The sequence below is a fragment of the Hyperolius riggenbachi genome, chromosome 12, assembly GCF_040937935.1.
Source record: "Hyperolius riggenbachi isolate aHypRig1 chromosome 12, aHypRig1.pri, whole genome shotgun sequence".
Taxonomy (NCBI): domain Eukaryota; kingdom Metazoa; phylum Chordata; class Amphibia; order Anura; family Hyperoliidae; genus Hyperolius; species Hyperolius riggenbachi.
The window spans coordinates 216,378,657-216,393,230 of record NC_090657.1 but is presented as its reverse complement, the minus strand read 5'-3'; the positions used below and the strand labels follow the sequence as shown (position 1 = coordinate 216,393,230).

The window sequence follows — 14,574 nt, the reverse complement described above, 5'->3', positions numbered from 1 at the left end:
AGCTACCTATATTGGGGCAACTATACTGCCTATACTGGGGGCAACTATACTATATATACTGGGGGCAACTATACTAGCTACCTATACTCAGGGAAACTATACTACCTATACTGAGGGAAACTATACTACCTATACTGGGGCAACTATTCTATATATACTGGGGGCAACTATACTATATATATACTGGGGGCAACTATACTAGCTACCTATACTGGGGTAACTATACTAGCTACCTATACTGGGGCAACTATATGGCAACTATACTACATATACTGGGGGAAACTATACTAGCTACCTATATTGGGGCAACTATACTGCCTATACTGGGGGCAACTATACTATATATACTGGGGGCAACTATACTAGCTACCTATACTGGGGCAACTATACTAGCTACCTATACTGGGGCAACTATATGGCAACTATACTACACATACTGGGGGCAACTATACTAGCTACCTATATTGGGGCAACTATACCACCTATACTGGGGGCAACTATACTAGCTACCTATACTGGGGCAATTATACCTGGCTAACCTATGCAGGGGCACCTATACCTGGCTACCTATCTATACTGAGGGTGAACATTTTCGGGTGCTGTGTGATAATTCCAAATTGGGGGAGGGGGGAATATTTATAGCTGGGAGGGGGGGATACTTATATTCATGATGCATATTCATGATGCATTGTTCCAGTGATAGCTCCATAACAATTGCTTATCTGCCTGTCTGAACCCTTTACAACACATGAATAGGGCGGGTTACTACTCAGTGAATCAGCACCTTGTGTGCACCTGCATAACCCCCCCCCCCCCCCCCAGGGCCGGGCCGAGGCATAGGCTGGAGAGGCTCCAGCCTCAGGGCGCACTGTAGGAGGGGGCGCAGAATTCATTCAGCTGTCATTCCTAATTGTGTTTGAAGCAGAAATAAATAAGAAAAGGGGATACATGGCAGTGACTGCAAGCCAGATAACTAGATATTAAGGTGCTGGGGAGGTTGTGGGCCCTGTGGCGCCTCTTAGTCTAATAGCAATCAGTGTTTGATGGCTGGGGTGGCAGGAATAGAGGGGCGCACTTTGGTGTCTCAGCCTTGGGTGCTGGAGGACCTTGTCCCGGCTCTGCCCCCCCCCCCCCCACACACACACACAGTCGTCCTCTCCAGGTCCTCACAGTCCCTAAACACAGCAACAATAATGTGTCCTGTCATGTTATTCTTGTCTTGTTATAAAAACAGCCACCTGCGTCACAAACGGGAAAATAAATAAATACAGGTGCTTGTAAAGATTATGACATCAGGTGAGTGATGATCACATGACCGCTCTGCAATGTGAATTCTGTTAGAGCTTAGTATTCTGTACATGCAGATAGCAACCAGTATAGCAAGTCAGAACTCTTTACTGAAGAAAACGTGTAGAGACACAGTATATCATGCACCACCACCAGATAATGCAGCTTACTTACAGCAGAGAGGAACACAAAATGTATACAGGAAAACAAAATACCATAGAGATCATTACCCCACTTTACAGACAATGACATCTTGTGGTTCCTTTACTATACTGCGGTTAGGTAATAATCCTGTTGATACTACAACAAGAGCGTATCTGGTTAATAAAAAGCCTATGGCAAAATCTTAACCCCCCACCCTTGGTCAGAGCCCCCTTTCACCTCTAAAAACAGCATTGTTTCTCGTGTACATGTGTTATGGCTGCCTGTGTTTTTTGTTTTGGGATATTGCTAAGGTTACTTTTTTTGAAATATCTCTTCTTATTCCCTCTCTGTCCTCTTTTCTAACCCTAAGCCAAGTGCGCCCTACAAACATAAACTAAGTAGCCATGTTCCCCAGAAGTAATCTGATCTGAGGTCTGAGTGATGGGGAGGCACAGGGGCAGGCATTGGGGGGGAGGGGGGGGGGAAGCCAGAGCCGGGACAAGGTCCTCCAGCACCCAAGGCTGAGACACCAAAGTGCTCCCCTCCATCCCTCTCACCCAGCCGTCACACACTGATTGCTCTTAGACTAAGAGGCACCCCAGGCCCAGGGCCCCCAACACCTTAATCTCTAGTTATCTGGCTTGTAGTCACTTCCATGTATCCCCTTTTCTTATTTCTTTCTGCTTCAAACACAATTAGGAATGACAGCTGAAGGAATTGTGCGCTCCCTCCTACACTGCGCCCTGAGGCTGGAGCCTCTCCAGCCTATGCTGCGGCCCGGCCCTGGGGGCAGCACAGGGGCAGGCATGGCCGCGCAGCACAGGGACAAGCATGGTGCCTATGATGCTGTGGCGCCCATGGGCCCCATATGTTGCTGGAGGGCAAAATCCAGTGAGTCTCTCAAATAAAGACAATGCCCGCCACATTATAAATACGATGGAAACTAGTGATTATTACAAAACAAGGTAAAAAAAACACCTCTGGGATTTACTTCAGTTGTCAGTTGTCCAATAATGACACGGACTAAGCTTTATAAAAAGCATGGATCATTTCCCCCTTTATGATCAGATCCTCTCTGGCTGAAGCGCGCTTTACCTAGATCACCAAAATGCACAGAAATAGTCCTGGTGATGATGGTTAGTGAACGGCTGTAATGACAGGTAGTGATTTGACAATCTGCCTCTGTTCCATATGAGTCACCAGGAGCTCAGACGCGCATTATGACAGGAGCGTTGAATCCATCTGCGGCATAAATCATCGCCTCTCAGACGCTCGTCAGCAGAGAAACGGGTTTATAGATGAGGCCAGATGGACGCTTGCACAATATGAGGGGGATGAAGCCAGGAACAAGTTTATGGTCCGGTTTACAGAGTATCTGTGATGTAAACCAAGTGTTTCTTTCCTACAACAATGTCTGATTCTTGCTTAAGGTAACACATTCTTGGGATCTCGCCCTACAAGTTATAATAAGAAAGTATAATCACTGAGGAGTGAGGGGTGAAGAGTTTAGAACAAAAAGCTCCCCCGCATCTTAGAATGTTTCACTGAAATGTAGAGATGTTTTCCAAAGTAGCAACCCTCCTGGAGACAGACCCAGTATGATTGTACAACGGGGAAAGGATCTGACAACTGTCAGACTGGAATACAACATATTCCAGTCTGACATATCCAGGAGAGTTCCTAAATATTCTACGGCCAACTGTAAAGGCTCTTTTCCACCATAATAGGCGATCACAGTCGTGCTGTGATGTGATCGCGTTTCAAACCAATTTCCACTAACGCGACTGCGCTACTACACTCAGTTTAGAGAGCTCAGTACCATCCAAAACACGGCACGGATGCAGTCAGGACAAAATCACAACTCAATCGGATCACACTGAGGCCAGTTTCACACTGAATATTGGCAGTAGCCACTCCACCAAAACAGGCCTTTGGGGGATTACCGTGATAGTATGCGGTAATCCCCGTCTGGCAGCAGGCCAGAAGTGACGCTCACTTCCTGTTGGCAAATCTATGACATGCCTGGAAGCGTATTGCTAAAATACACTTCCTTGCATGCGGGAAGCGTAAAACTGTGGCAGCCAGTTTAAAAACAAGTGCGTTGCCATAGACTTATACGACTTCCGGTCCGCTGCACGTTGCCACAGGTCCCGCATAGTAACGTACATGTAGGTATGCACTCGCGTTAGATAGGGTACTTCTGGTGCAGCTCACTGCAACGCAGGCAGTATAAACTACTCCATAGACTTACATTTCACTAGCAGTAGGCTGCGGTAAAATGTCGCACCGCACCAGTGTGAAAGGGCCCGTGCTGCTCCCATTAGTTTTACTGTACCCTGCGTTTTGCGATCCGTTACTGATTGGAATCAGATCACAAACGGCGGGGATGGTGGAAAAGGATCCTTAGCTGTACTTAGTGGAAGCAATTATTAACAACAGCAACTCTGCCCCAAAGTGGTGGAGCACACAAACTCACAGAGCGGGGCCATTCAAGCATCTGTGGGATGTGCTGGGAAAACAAGTCTAATCTATGGAAGCCCTACCTGTGGCTTGCTCCAGCCCCTGGCTGCCATCCTGTGCCCTCGCCGCAGCTCAAGTGGCTCCCGGTGTCCTGCGCTGCAGAAGGTCGGCTTCTTGTGTGCTCCACGCACGGGTCACGTGGTCCAGACCAACATCATCAGGTCTGTACTGCGCAGACGCAGTAGTTCTGTGCCTGCGCAGTACAGACCTGATGACGTCGGCCGGACCACGTGACCCGAGGTCGGCTTCTGCAGCGCAGGAGACCGGGAGCCACCGGAGCTGCGGCGAGGGCACAGGATGGCAGCCAGGTTCTAGAGGAAGCCCCAGGTAAGTGGATTTGTTTTTTTTTTTTTAATTGTTTGGACCTTCCCTTTAAAGGTTACCAGAGACCAACGATACTTACCTTTTTATACAAACCTGGGGCTTCCTCCAGCCCCATGCGCATGTATCGCTCCCACGCCGCTGTCCTCTGCTGCCTGCATCTCCGGTATCGGGTCCCTTTACTTCAGCCAGTCGGGGCCAGTCTGCACAAGTGAAGTGCGTCCTCTACGTATCTCTCCAGCAGCCGCTGGACAGATACGTAAAGAGCACACTTCACTTGCGCAGACTGGCGGTGGAGGACGGCGGCATGGGAGCGATCCATGTGCATGGGGCTGGAGGAAGCCTCAGGTATGTACAAAAAGGTAAGTATCGTTGGTCTCTGGTTTCCTTTAAAGTGCGGATACTATGCCTCCACAGCAAGCATGCAGATAATTTTTACCGCAGCCCACCGTTAGGGCAATGTTAGTCTATGGGGCCTTTCATACCAGGGAGCGATGCAACGGTAGTGATGCTTTTGCCGCATCCCCGATGCAAGGGCAAACCTAGGTTACCGTGTGGCTCTGTGGTGACATGCGGCAGACCGGAAGTCATGCAAGTCTATGGCGATGCACGTTTTTAAAATGCCCACCGCAAGTTTTACGCATCGCGCATGCGCTGAAGCGTATTTTAGCTATATGCTTCCGTGCACGTGATTTTTTCGGCCACAGGAAGTGAGTGTCAGACGGGGGTTACTGCATACTAACGCGGTAATCCCCCAGGCTGCACCACAAAGCTACTGCCAATCCGCAGTGGGAAACCGGCCGCAGGTGGCTGTACTTACATTACATATGCATTTCACTGTCCATGTTTGGATTTCACAGAATTTTTATATAGTATTTGCAGAGATTTATGCTCCTGACAGTTCCTGGCATGTTCCATCTTTAAGTGTCTTGTCTGAAGCCAGTCGTGATGTAATATCCTCCCTTACCCTGCTTCCTGATTTATTAATCATTAGCCCTCCAAATTTCCAGCCCTCAGACACTCCCACCAGTCTCTAGTCTAAGGGGGGGCATGTTGCCAGCTCTGACACTCAGGGGAGGGAAGGTCTGCGGGCATGTCGCTTTGTCAGGTGCGGATGTCCACCCGTCCGTCCCCACCCCCGCAGACACAGGTGCAGATGTCTTCCTCCCCACACACACGCAGAGAGAGGTGCGGATTCCTGCCCCCCACCCCAGGTGCCAATGTCTGCCCAACCCCCCCAGGTGCCGATGTCTGCCCTACCCGCCCCACCCCAGGTGCCGGTGTCTGCCCGACCCAACCCCAGGAGCCGATGTCTGCCCACCCCAGGAGACGATGTCTGCCTGACCCCACCGCCCACCCCACACCCCAGGACCAGGTGCCGATGTCTGCCCGACCCCCCCACCCCAGGACCAGGTGCTGGTGCCTGCCTTTCCCTCCCAGGTGCTGATGTCTTAACCCTCCCACCCCTCCCCCCAGGTGCCGATGTCTGCCTGACCCCACCGCCCACCCCACACCCCAGGACCAGGTGCCGATGTCTGCCCGACCCCCCCACCCCAGGACCAGGTGCTGGTGCCTGCCCTCCCCTCCCAGGTGCTGATGTCTTAACCCTCCCACCCCTCCCCCCAGGTGCCGATATCTAGCCCCCCTCCCCCAGGTGCCGATGTCTACCCCCCCCCCCCCCCCCCCCAGGATCAGGTGCCGATGTCTTCTCACCCCAAAAAGCTGGCACTGAGAGAGAGAGCGGGAGCAGAGTACATCTACACACTTCCGGCGCCGCCACCGCAGATCAGCCGGCGAGTCACATGTGAGAGAATCACGAGCAGGAGAGAGATGCACGGTGACAGAGGAAACTGCGGTGGCGGTGCTCCAACGTATTGTCCTACGCGTCGATTTTGCCTACTTTACCTTCTGCGCGTGCTCAGTACTTTCCACGCCCACTCTGCACATGCGCATTTAGGTTTTCTCATTTCCCCTCATCGTTTTACCCTACGGGTGTGTGGAGTAATAGCCTGTGGTTGGAGGGAGTGCAGCAGCAAGTGTGTCCTAATGAGCAGGCCCCTTTCTAGGGGCCGTGCAGCTACCCTGAGCACAGATTAATCATCTATAACTGCTACATTTTCAAACTTATTTCCATTATTACTTTATTAGCAATAACATACAGTGAGACAATATACAATCAGCCTATTTCCATAGTAGGGTATTTCGATTTGTAGGTCTCCTCGATGGAGTTTCCATCATTCTGTCATTAGCGTAGGACATTTCGACAATGTAGGACAAAACGTTGGAGCAGCGGCGCTGGAAGTGTGTAGATGTACTCTGCTCCCGCTCTCTCTCGGTGTCAGCTTTTTGGGGTGAGAAGACATCGGCACCTGGTCCTGGGGGGAGAGGGGGTCGGGCAGACATCGGCACCTGGTTCTGGGGAGGGGGGGACGGGCAGACATCGGCACCTGGTCCTGGAGGGGAGGGGGGAGGGCAGACATCGGCACCTGGTTCAGAGGGGTAGGGCAGATATCGGCACCTGGTCCTGGGGGGGAGAGGGGGTCGGGCAGACATCGGCACCTGGTCCTGGGGGGGGGGGGGTAGGTCGGGCAGACATCGGCACCTGGTCCTGGAGGGGAGGGCAGACATCGGCACCTGGTCCTGGGGGGGGGCAGACATCGCACCTGGTCCTGGGGGGGGAGGACATACATCGGCACCTGGTTTGGGGGATAGGGCAGATATTGGCACGTGGTCCTGGGGGGGAGAGGGGGTCGGGCAGACATCGGCACCTGCTCCTGGGGGGGAGAGGGGGTCGGGCAGACATCGGCACCTGGGGTGGTGGGGGGGGGGGGGGGTTGCGGGAGGGAGAGAGAGAGGAAGCAGCCAATCAGGCTGCAGTAAAGAATTAGGGAGGGATAGGGAAATGAAGGGGAGGAACAGGGAGGGCAGTACAGAGAAAAAACCCTCCCAGCATGCTCTGTAGTATCTGTTATGCGGCCTGCCGGCCTCCTTAGGAGCTCGGGGAAAAGGATGATTGATATTTAGCAAAACAGAAAAGTAAGATTGCTTTTTAATTTCAGCATTGCCTTTTTGGCTCCCTTGCAAACTATTTAATACATTACAATAGAGATTTAAATTTGATTTTTTTTGGCTAACAGTTACTCTTTAAAGTGTAACTGTCGGGCATAAAATCAAAAATCTATTTTTTATTTTTATCTGGTAAACAAGTAATAAGGACGCTAACTAGGCAATCCAAAATTACTTTTCTTGTTGATGAATGATCATTCCCCAGTTTACCTGACTCTTATTTGGTACACACAAAATTTGGTACGCAAAAAGGAAGTTGCAGGGCATGCTGGGTTGTCATCTTTTGCTTCTCTACTTCTACTTCTCTACTAGAGAAGCAAAAAAAGACAACCCAGCATGTCCTGCAACTTCCTTTTTGCGTACCACATTTTGTGTGTACCAAATAAGAGTCAGGTAAACTGGGGAATGATCATTCATCAACAAGAAAAGTAATAGTGATTTTAACTTTTGGATTGCCTGGTTAGCATCCTTATTACTTGTTTACCAGATAATAATAAAGAATTGTTTTTTGGTTTTATGCCCGACAGTTACACTTTCAATATGTCCACCCTATCATTCAATCTAGCTGTCATGTCCTCCAAATGCTTCACATCAAGGATTTTCTCAATTAATGTGTCTTTTGTTAGTGGATATTAAGAATGCCACAGCGCTGCAATGGATCTTTTAGCAGCATTAAGAATAATGGCTACAAGCTTTTTAGACTTGTAAGATACATTTGGAAGCGGGTAACCTAGAAGTAAGGTAAATGGTTTACGTTCCACTGGTTCCCCCAATATCTCACTTAATAATTGAGTAACCGATTTACAGATTTCCAAAAAGGTATAATGCACAAACAATCCCAAAAAATATGCATCAGAGTATTTTGACATTTCCAACAACAGGGCGGGACACCAGGGTCCCATTTATTAATAATGTCTGGTGTCCTATACCACAGGAACATAAGCTTGTAGTGATTTTCCTTATATGTGGTACATATAGGGAGCACAGAGGACGCCTTCCACAGCCTCTGCCACATGGGTAGAGTAGTGTCAATAGATAGATATTGTGACCACTTGACCATATATATCGATGAGCAATCGCATCTGAGGATGGAGTTTGGAGAATCTGGTAAATCCTAGATATCAAATAAGGTTGGGTGTGGCCCTGTGCACAGAGCATTTCAAAAGGGGTAGGCTTCTCACAATAGGTGGAGAAATTAAGATGTTGGGTATAATGTGTAATCTGTTCATAATTAAATACTAATAGGGGCGACAAATGAAATTTATCTTTAGCTTGCTCAATCGACAATAACCTTCTGGTCGTAGGGTCAATAAGATGGTGAAGCTGAAAACCGTCCTCTCTGACCCATGTTGAGTTTTGACATCCAGCGGAGGATCAGCAGAGAGGAGCAGCAGAGGAAGAGGGGGAAGAGAGGTGGAGGAGATGAGCAGCACATATTGGAGGGATGGTAGCCTGTTAGTCGATATTACAATCAAAGGGGGTGGAATAGAATGAGGGCGTGATGTAGCATTTCATTAGTGTCCTGCATGAGGAAGGAACAGATGCAGAGATGACAGGAAGTGGTTAGTCAGCAAATGTTTGGTAAAAGTGAAAGTACAGTCAGATGCCACCCTTGGCCAGCTTATATAGAACCGTTACTTCCTCCACAACACTGTTTAGAAACGATTCACACAGCTGTGCCTCAGAGCGGCTCACAATCTACAATCCCCATCACAGTCTTCAGGGGTGGCTGACTTGTGAAGAACACAAGATATTGCCCTGGGACGCTGCAAGAGTGCTGATTACTCAGCCACTGCTGTCCTCTCATGTATTGTAGAATACGCTGACACAGTGTATTCTGGCTTCCTTAGGTGCTTTATAGTTTGTATGTGGAATCCCACTCTGACAGTGGCGTAGCAATAGGGGCTGCAGATGTCTCAACTGCACCGGGGCCCTCCCTCAACTGCAGTATTAGCTCATTATTGGTCCTGGGCTGGTAATGATCACTTCTAAATACGCTTTGAATAGTAGCAATTATCGTCCATGTAGACTGTCCAGTCCTGGCAGATCAGTTCCAAAGGTAATTGGTGTTAGTCTTTCGTATCCGACAATAACATACAATCCATTCAAACAATTCACATGTGGCAAATTTTGCACTTCCGGATTCTCATTTTTGTGCTTCCGCTAACAATTGGATTGGTCAACCATCATTGCGCAGTAGTTGAATTCATCTGTGTACCGATGTCATCCATTGGAGATCGCTCATTGTTTGCCAAGTTAATCAAGCATTAATCATGCATTTTGGTTCATAACGAGTAGAAAAATGTTATGGTTAGAAGGATTTTGGTACAACACAGCATATTATTGTCATTATACCATCGGAATCAGATCATGTGAGTTTGGTGCAGAGGATACGATCACTGGGCGTGTGGGAGCCTGCAGGAACCCTGAACTATTTCACTAATTTGACTCAGCTAGTCTATGGCTGATTTAGCTGACCCCCTCGGGTGCCAAAGGGATAAAACTGAGGCCTTGTAGACATAATGCTGGGAATACACAATGAGAGTTTTCAGTCGATTTACTGTCCGATCTTATTTTCGATCGATTTTCTGATCGATTTGCTTATCTTTTCTTATCAATTTCCATTCACTTCTATGAAAAACGATCGAAAAATAAGATCGGACATGTCGGAAATTATCTATCGAACCATTCATCTGCTGAAAAAATGTATGGTGTATTCCCAGCATAAGCCGCTATTTTCTTCCCATCAGTGTCTAAAAAATTAAATTAAAATGTCTGTTGATGAGAAGTGAATTATTCTGCTGATAGTTGGTTGTTAAGAGATCAGATCTGACTAGAAAGGTAGCTAAACATTAGGCAACTTGGTGGCCGGTCGACCATCCGATTAGATAATTACTATCGAATCCGATGAAAACCGGTGCCGCCAAGAGCATGCCCGATCAATGATGTGACCAATTTTGGGCCGAATCTGGTTGCATGTATTGGTCAGACGTGCTGCGAGGTGTAGGGACGACTTGCTCGATCGGCTGCGTAGAGGTAATGACATGGGATATCAGGACGAGCAAAGAAACATGACAGAACCCCAGGCCCGTCCGCGGGAGGTGGTGGATATGGCGTCACAAGGCCAATTTCCGGGGGATTTCATGCTGAAATTGATCAGGAATCGGCCTGTGGTTTATAAGCAGCCCACAGATCTCTCTTCGATCAGGGAGAGATGTGTCGTTTGGTCGATCTACCCATACATCTTCTGATGTATGGGCACCTTAGCAGTTTAACACATATCAGGCCGTGTGGATGTGCAAACAACCAATCGTTAAATTATGCCAGGAGCTTGCCGGGACTGGAAATAAAGGATTGGTCAGGAGAGTCTTGTATGTTGATCAACAAACTGATTGTGTTGATTAAATGTCCAGAAGCTAGATGGGAATCTGCATTTGTGTATAAGGTTTTCTAACTGAATTTGTTTCTGTTTTTTCAGTTAATGAAATCCACCCTATATATAGCGAAACAGAGCGTCTATTCTTCTGCTGGACCGAATATTCATCCTTCATCACCGTTTAATATGTGGACATTCCGTCTCTTGCCAGGTAAGCAGCATCTGTGCTCTGATCACGCTCCTTCATCAGGTTCCAATTAGAAATCAGGAGGTCAGACAAGAATTATCCTTGTTAAGATAATGAGGCGACAAGAGAGGCGAGCGACAGAGCAGATTAATAAATAAACTCAGGCTTTAATTGGTAACTGCTGTGTAGATATCCCTACCTCCACCCCAACCCCCTCCCTCCACCCCCAACTCCTCCCCAACCTTAAACAAAAGTGGGGACACCGAGAGCCCAATATAGTGTAGTAAGCAAAACAATAGGCTGGAATTGAAAAGTATGTAGTGTACTGTATAGACTCACAAACGTGGGTTACCACAAAGGCAACCACTGTATAGGCAGGTGAGGAGATTAGACCTGTCCTCACTCAGGATTAAAAGTCGCTCTCTGTAGATCAGGAAAAAAGAGATGGGGATCGACCCCTTCCCCAGGGGTGGATATTGGTAATATAGGAGTGAACAGAGGCGCCAGCAGGATTTATTTATATACTCCAGACAACCATGCAATGCGTTTCTCAGGTATATTCCTGTATCATCAGGCAATAACAAATAGGAGTACACGCAGTACAGTGCAGAGGCGCTTATCATGACCTTGAGACTGTACTGCGTGTACTCCTATTTGTTAATGCCTGAGGAATACCTGCGAAACGCGTTGCATGGTTGTCTGGAGTATATAAATAAACCTGTTGTTGTTAAAAAGCTGACAGTATCTTGTCTACTTCAAGGAGGCGAGTCCACCAACTCCTGAGGAATTTTAAACTTTTTAGTACCTTTTATCCTGCTGGCGCCTCTGTTCACTCTTATATATCCACCCCAACCCTGTGCATGTGGCCAATTCAACTCCCCTCCTCCACCCCAATCCCATGTGCCTGCTGCCCCCTCTCTGCCCTTTCACCCCAATCCCATGTGCATGCTGCCCTGAATTCTGCCCCACCTCCACCCCAACCCTGTGTGCATGCTGCCCTGAATTCTGCCCCCTCCGCCACCCCAACCCTGTGTGCATGCTGCCCTGAATTCTGCCCCCTCCTCCATCCCAATCCCATGTGCATGCTGCCCTGAATTCTGCCCCCTCCGCCACCCCAACCCTGTGTGCATGCTGCCCTTGAATTCTGCCCCCTCCTCCATCCCAACCCTGTGTGCATGCTGCCCTGAATTCTGCCCCCTCCTCCATCCCAATCCCATGTGCATGCTGCCCTGAATTCTGACCCACCTCCACCCCAACCCTGTGTGCATGCTGCCCTTGAATTCTGCCCCCTCCTCCACCCCAACCCTGTGTGCATGCTGCCCTTGAATTCTGCCCCCTCCTCCATCCCAACCCTGTGTGCATGCTGCCCTTGAATTCTGCCCCCTCCTCCATCCCAACCCTGTGTGCATGCTGCCCTGAATTCTGCCCCCTCCTCCACCCCAACCCTGTGTGCATGCTGCCCTTGAATTCTGCCCCCTCCTCCACCCCAACCCTGTGTGCATGCTGCCCTTGAATTCTGCCCCCTTCTCCACCCCAACCCTGTGTGCATGCTGCCCTTGAATTCTGCCCCCTCCTCCATCCCAACCCTGTGTGCATGCTGCCCTGAATTTGTTCGGCATTCATGGGACGCGCGTGTTGTAGTCCAGTGTTTCTCAATATTTTATTGGTATGTACCCCTTTTAAAACCCTGTACTCACCAAGTACCACCTAGCAGAGTAAACATTATCACAAGTACCCCTTGACAAATATATATTTATTATAGTACATGACAACTGGTACGAAACCATGTCCAAGCATTTACTATTGCTTTATATTAGCTAAAACACTAATTTGGTGTTGTTTAAATAAGATGTATCATTTTCTAAAACTCTAAGTGTGTTATTCCTGGTTAAAGGGAAGGTTCAGGGAGTGGTAACAAATAATAAAAATCCATATCCACTTACCTGGGGCTTCCTCCAGCCCGTGGCAGGCAGGAGGTGCCCTCGCCGCCGCTCTGCAGGCTCCTGGTGGTCTCCGGTGGCCGACCCGACCTGGCCAGGCCGGCTGCCAGGTCGGGCTCTTCTGCGCTCCAACGATGGGCTCTTCTGAGTTCCACGCGGGTGTGCTGATGTCATCGGACATCCTCAGGGCTGTACTGCGCAGGCGCAGAACTACTGAGCCTGCGCAGTACAGCCCGGAGGACGTCCGATGACGTCAGCGCGCCCCCGTGAGGCGCAGATTGGAGCACAGAAGAGCCCGACCTGGCAGCCGGGCCTGGCCAGGTCAGGTCGGCCACCGGAGACGACCGGGAGCCTCCGGATCGGCGGCGAGGGCACCTCCTGCTTGCCACGGGCTGGAGTAAGCCCCAGGTAAGTGGATATGGATTTTTATTTTTTTCCCACTCCCTGAACCTTCCCTTTAAGTATATCAAGCCCGAGTACCCCCTGGAACCATCAGCAGTACCCCCTGGGGTACGCATACCGCATGTTGAGAACCAGTCAGTTATAGAGCTTCAGCCCAAGAAATGATGCTGCATATAGCATCCTCCAGACAAAACGCCAATCAAACGCCGTGTGCAAACACCAGTGTGTATGACATCATGGAGATCTATTAAAGTATTATTAATGGACTTTACCTGGTGCTTTCCTGGTGATGGCAATGAAAGGATACGCTGGCATTTAATGCAAGCGTGACTCTAGCTTTCAGCAGCCATCCAGTAGATGGACTTGCCTGGAGTGATGTACATCACAGCAGTGACAGTGACAACAAGAGCAGCTCACAGTATGGAGGTTGCCATAGCAGATGAGATGGATGGAAGGAAGAGGAGTTCCCACCATTCACAAAGTGTCACCCAACCACCCCAGGGCAATATAAGAAACTTCCCCCAACATCCCATACATACAGATAAGTAGATTGGCTTCCTCTAAAATTTGCCCTAGACTATGATGGACAAATGACTATGGTAGGATTAAATAGTGAGCTCTTCTGAGGGCAGTCAGTGACATGGCTATGGACTCTGTAATGTGCTGCAGGAGATGTCAGTGCTGTATAAATACATAATAATAATATGGTAGGACATTAGACTATGACTATGGTAGGATTAGATTGTGAGCTCCTCTGAGGGCAGTCAGTGACATGGCTATGGACTCTGCAAAGTGCTGCAGAAGATGTCAGTGCTATATAAATACATAATAATATGGCAGGACATTAGACTATAACTATGGTAGGGATTAGATTGTGAGCTCCTATGAGGACAGTCAGTGGCATAACTATGTACTCTGCAAAGTGCTGCAGGAGATGTCAGTGCTATATAAATACATAATAATAATATGGTAAGACATTAGACTATGAATATGGTAGGATTAGATTGTGAGCTCCTATGAGGACAGTCAGTGACATAACTATGCACTCTGTGAAGTGCTGCAGAGGATGTCAGTGCTTTATAAATACTTAATAATAATTAGGACATGAGGCTATGATTATGGTGGGTATTAGATTGTGAGCTCCTATGAGGACAGTCAGTGACATGACTATGTACTCTGTAAAGTGCTGCAGAAGATGTCAGTGCTATATAAATACATACAAATAATATAGTAGGGCATTAGACCATCACTTTAGTAGGATTAGATTGTGAGCTCCTCTGAGGACAGTCAGTGACATGACTATGTACTCTGTAAAGTGCTGCAGAAGATGT

At 48.6% G+C, this 14,574-nt stretch overlaps 1 protein-coding gene across 4 annotated transcripts in view; it reads left to right on the top strand.

Moving 5' to 3' along the window:
- The window catches only part of B3GNTL1 (UDP-GlcNAc:betaGal beta-1,3-N-acetylglucosaminyltransferase like 1), a 928,550-nt gene that overhangs the window by 345,316 nt on the left and 568,660 nt on the right, over window positions 1-14,574 (top strand). For all 4 annotated transcript variants that reach the window (XM_068262529.1, XM_068262527.1, XM_068262525.1 and 1 more), the window contains one exon: window positions 10,817-10,925. The gene's annotated coding sequence lies outside the window, so the exon portion shown is untranslated. The remainder of the gene's footprint in view (window positions 1-10,816; window positions 10,926-14,574) is intronic.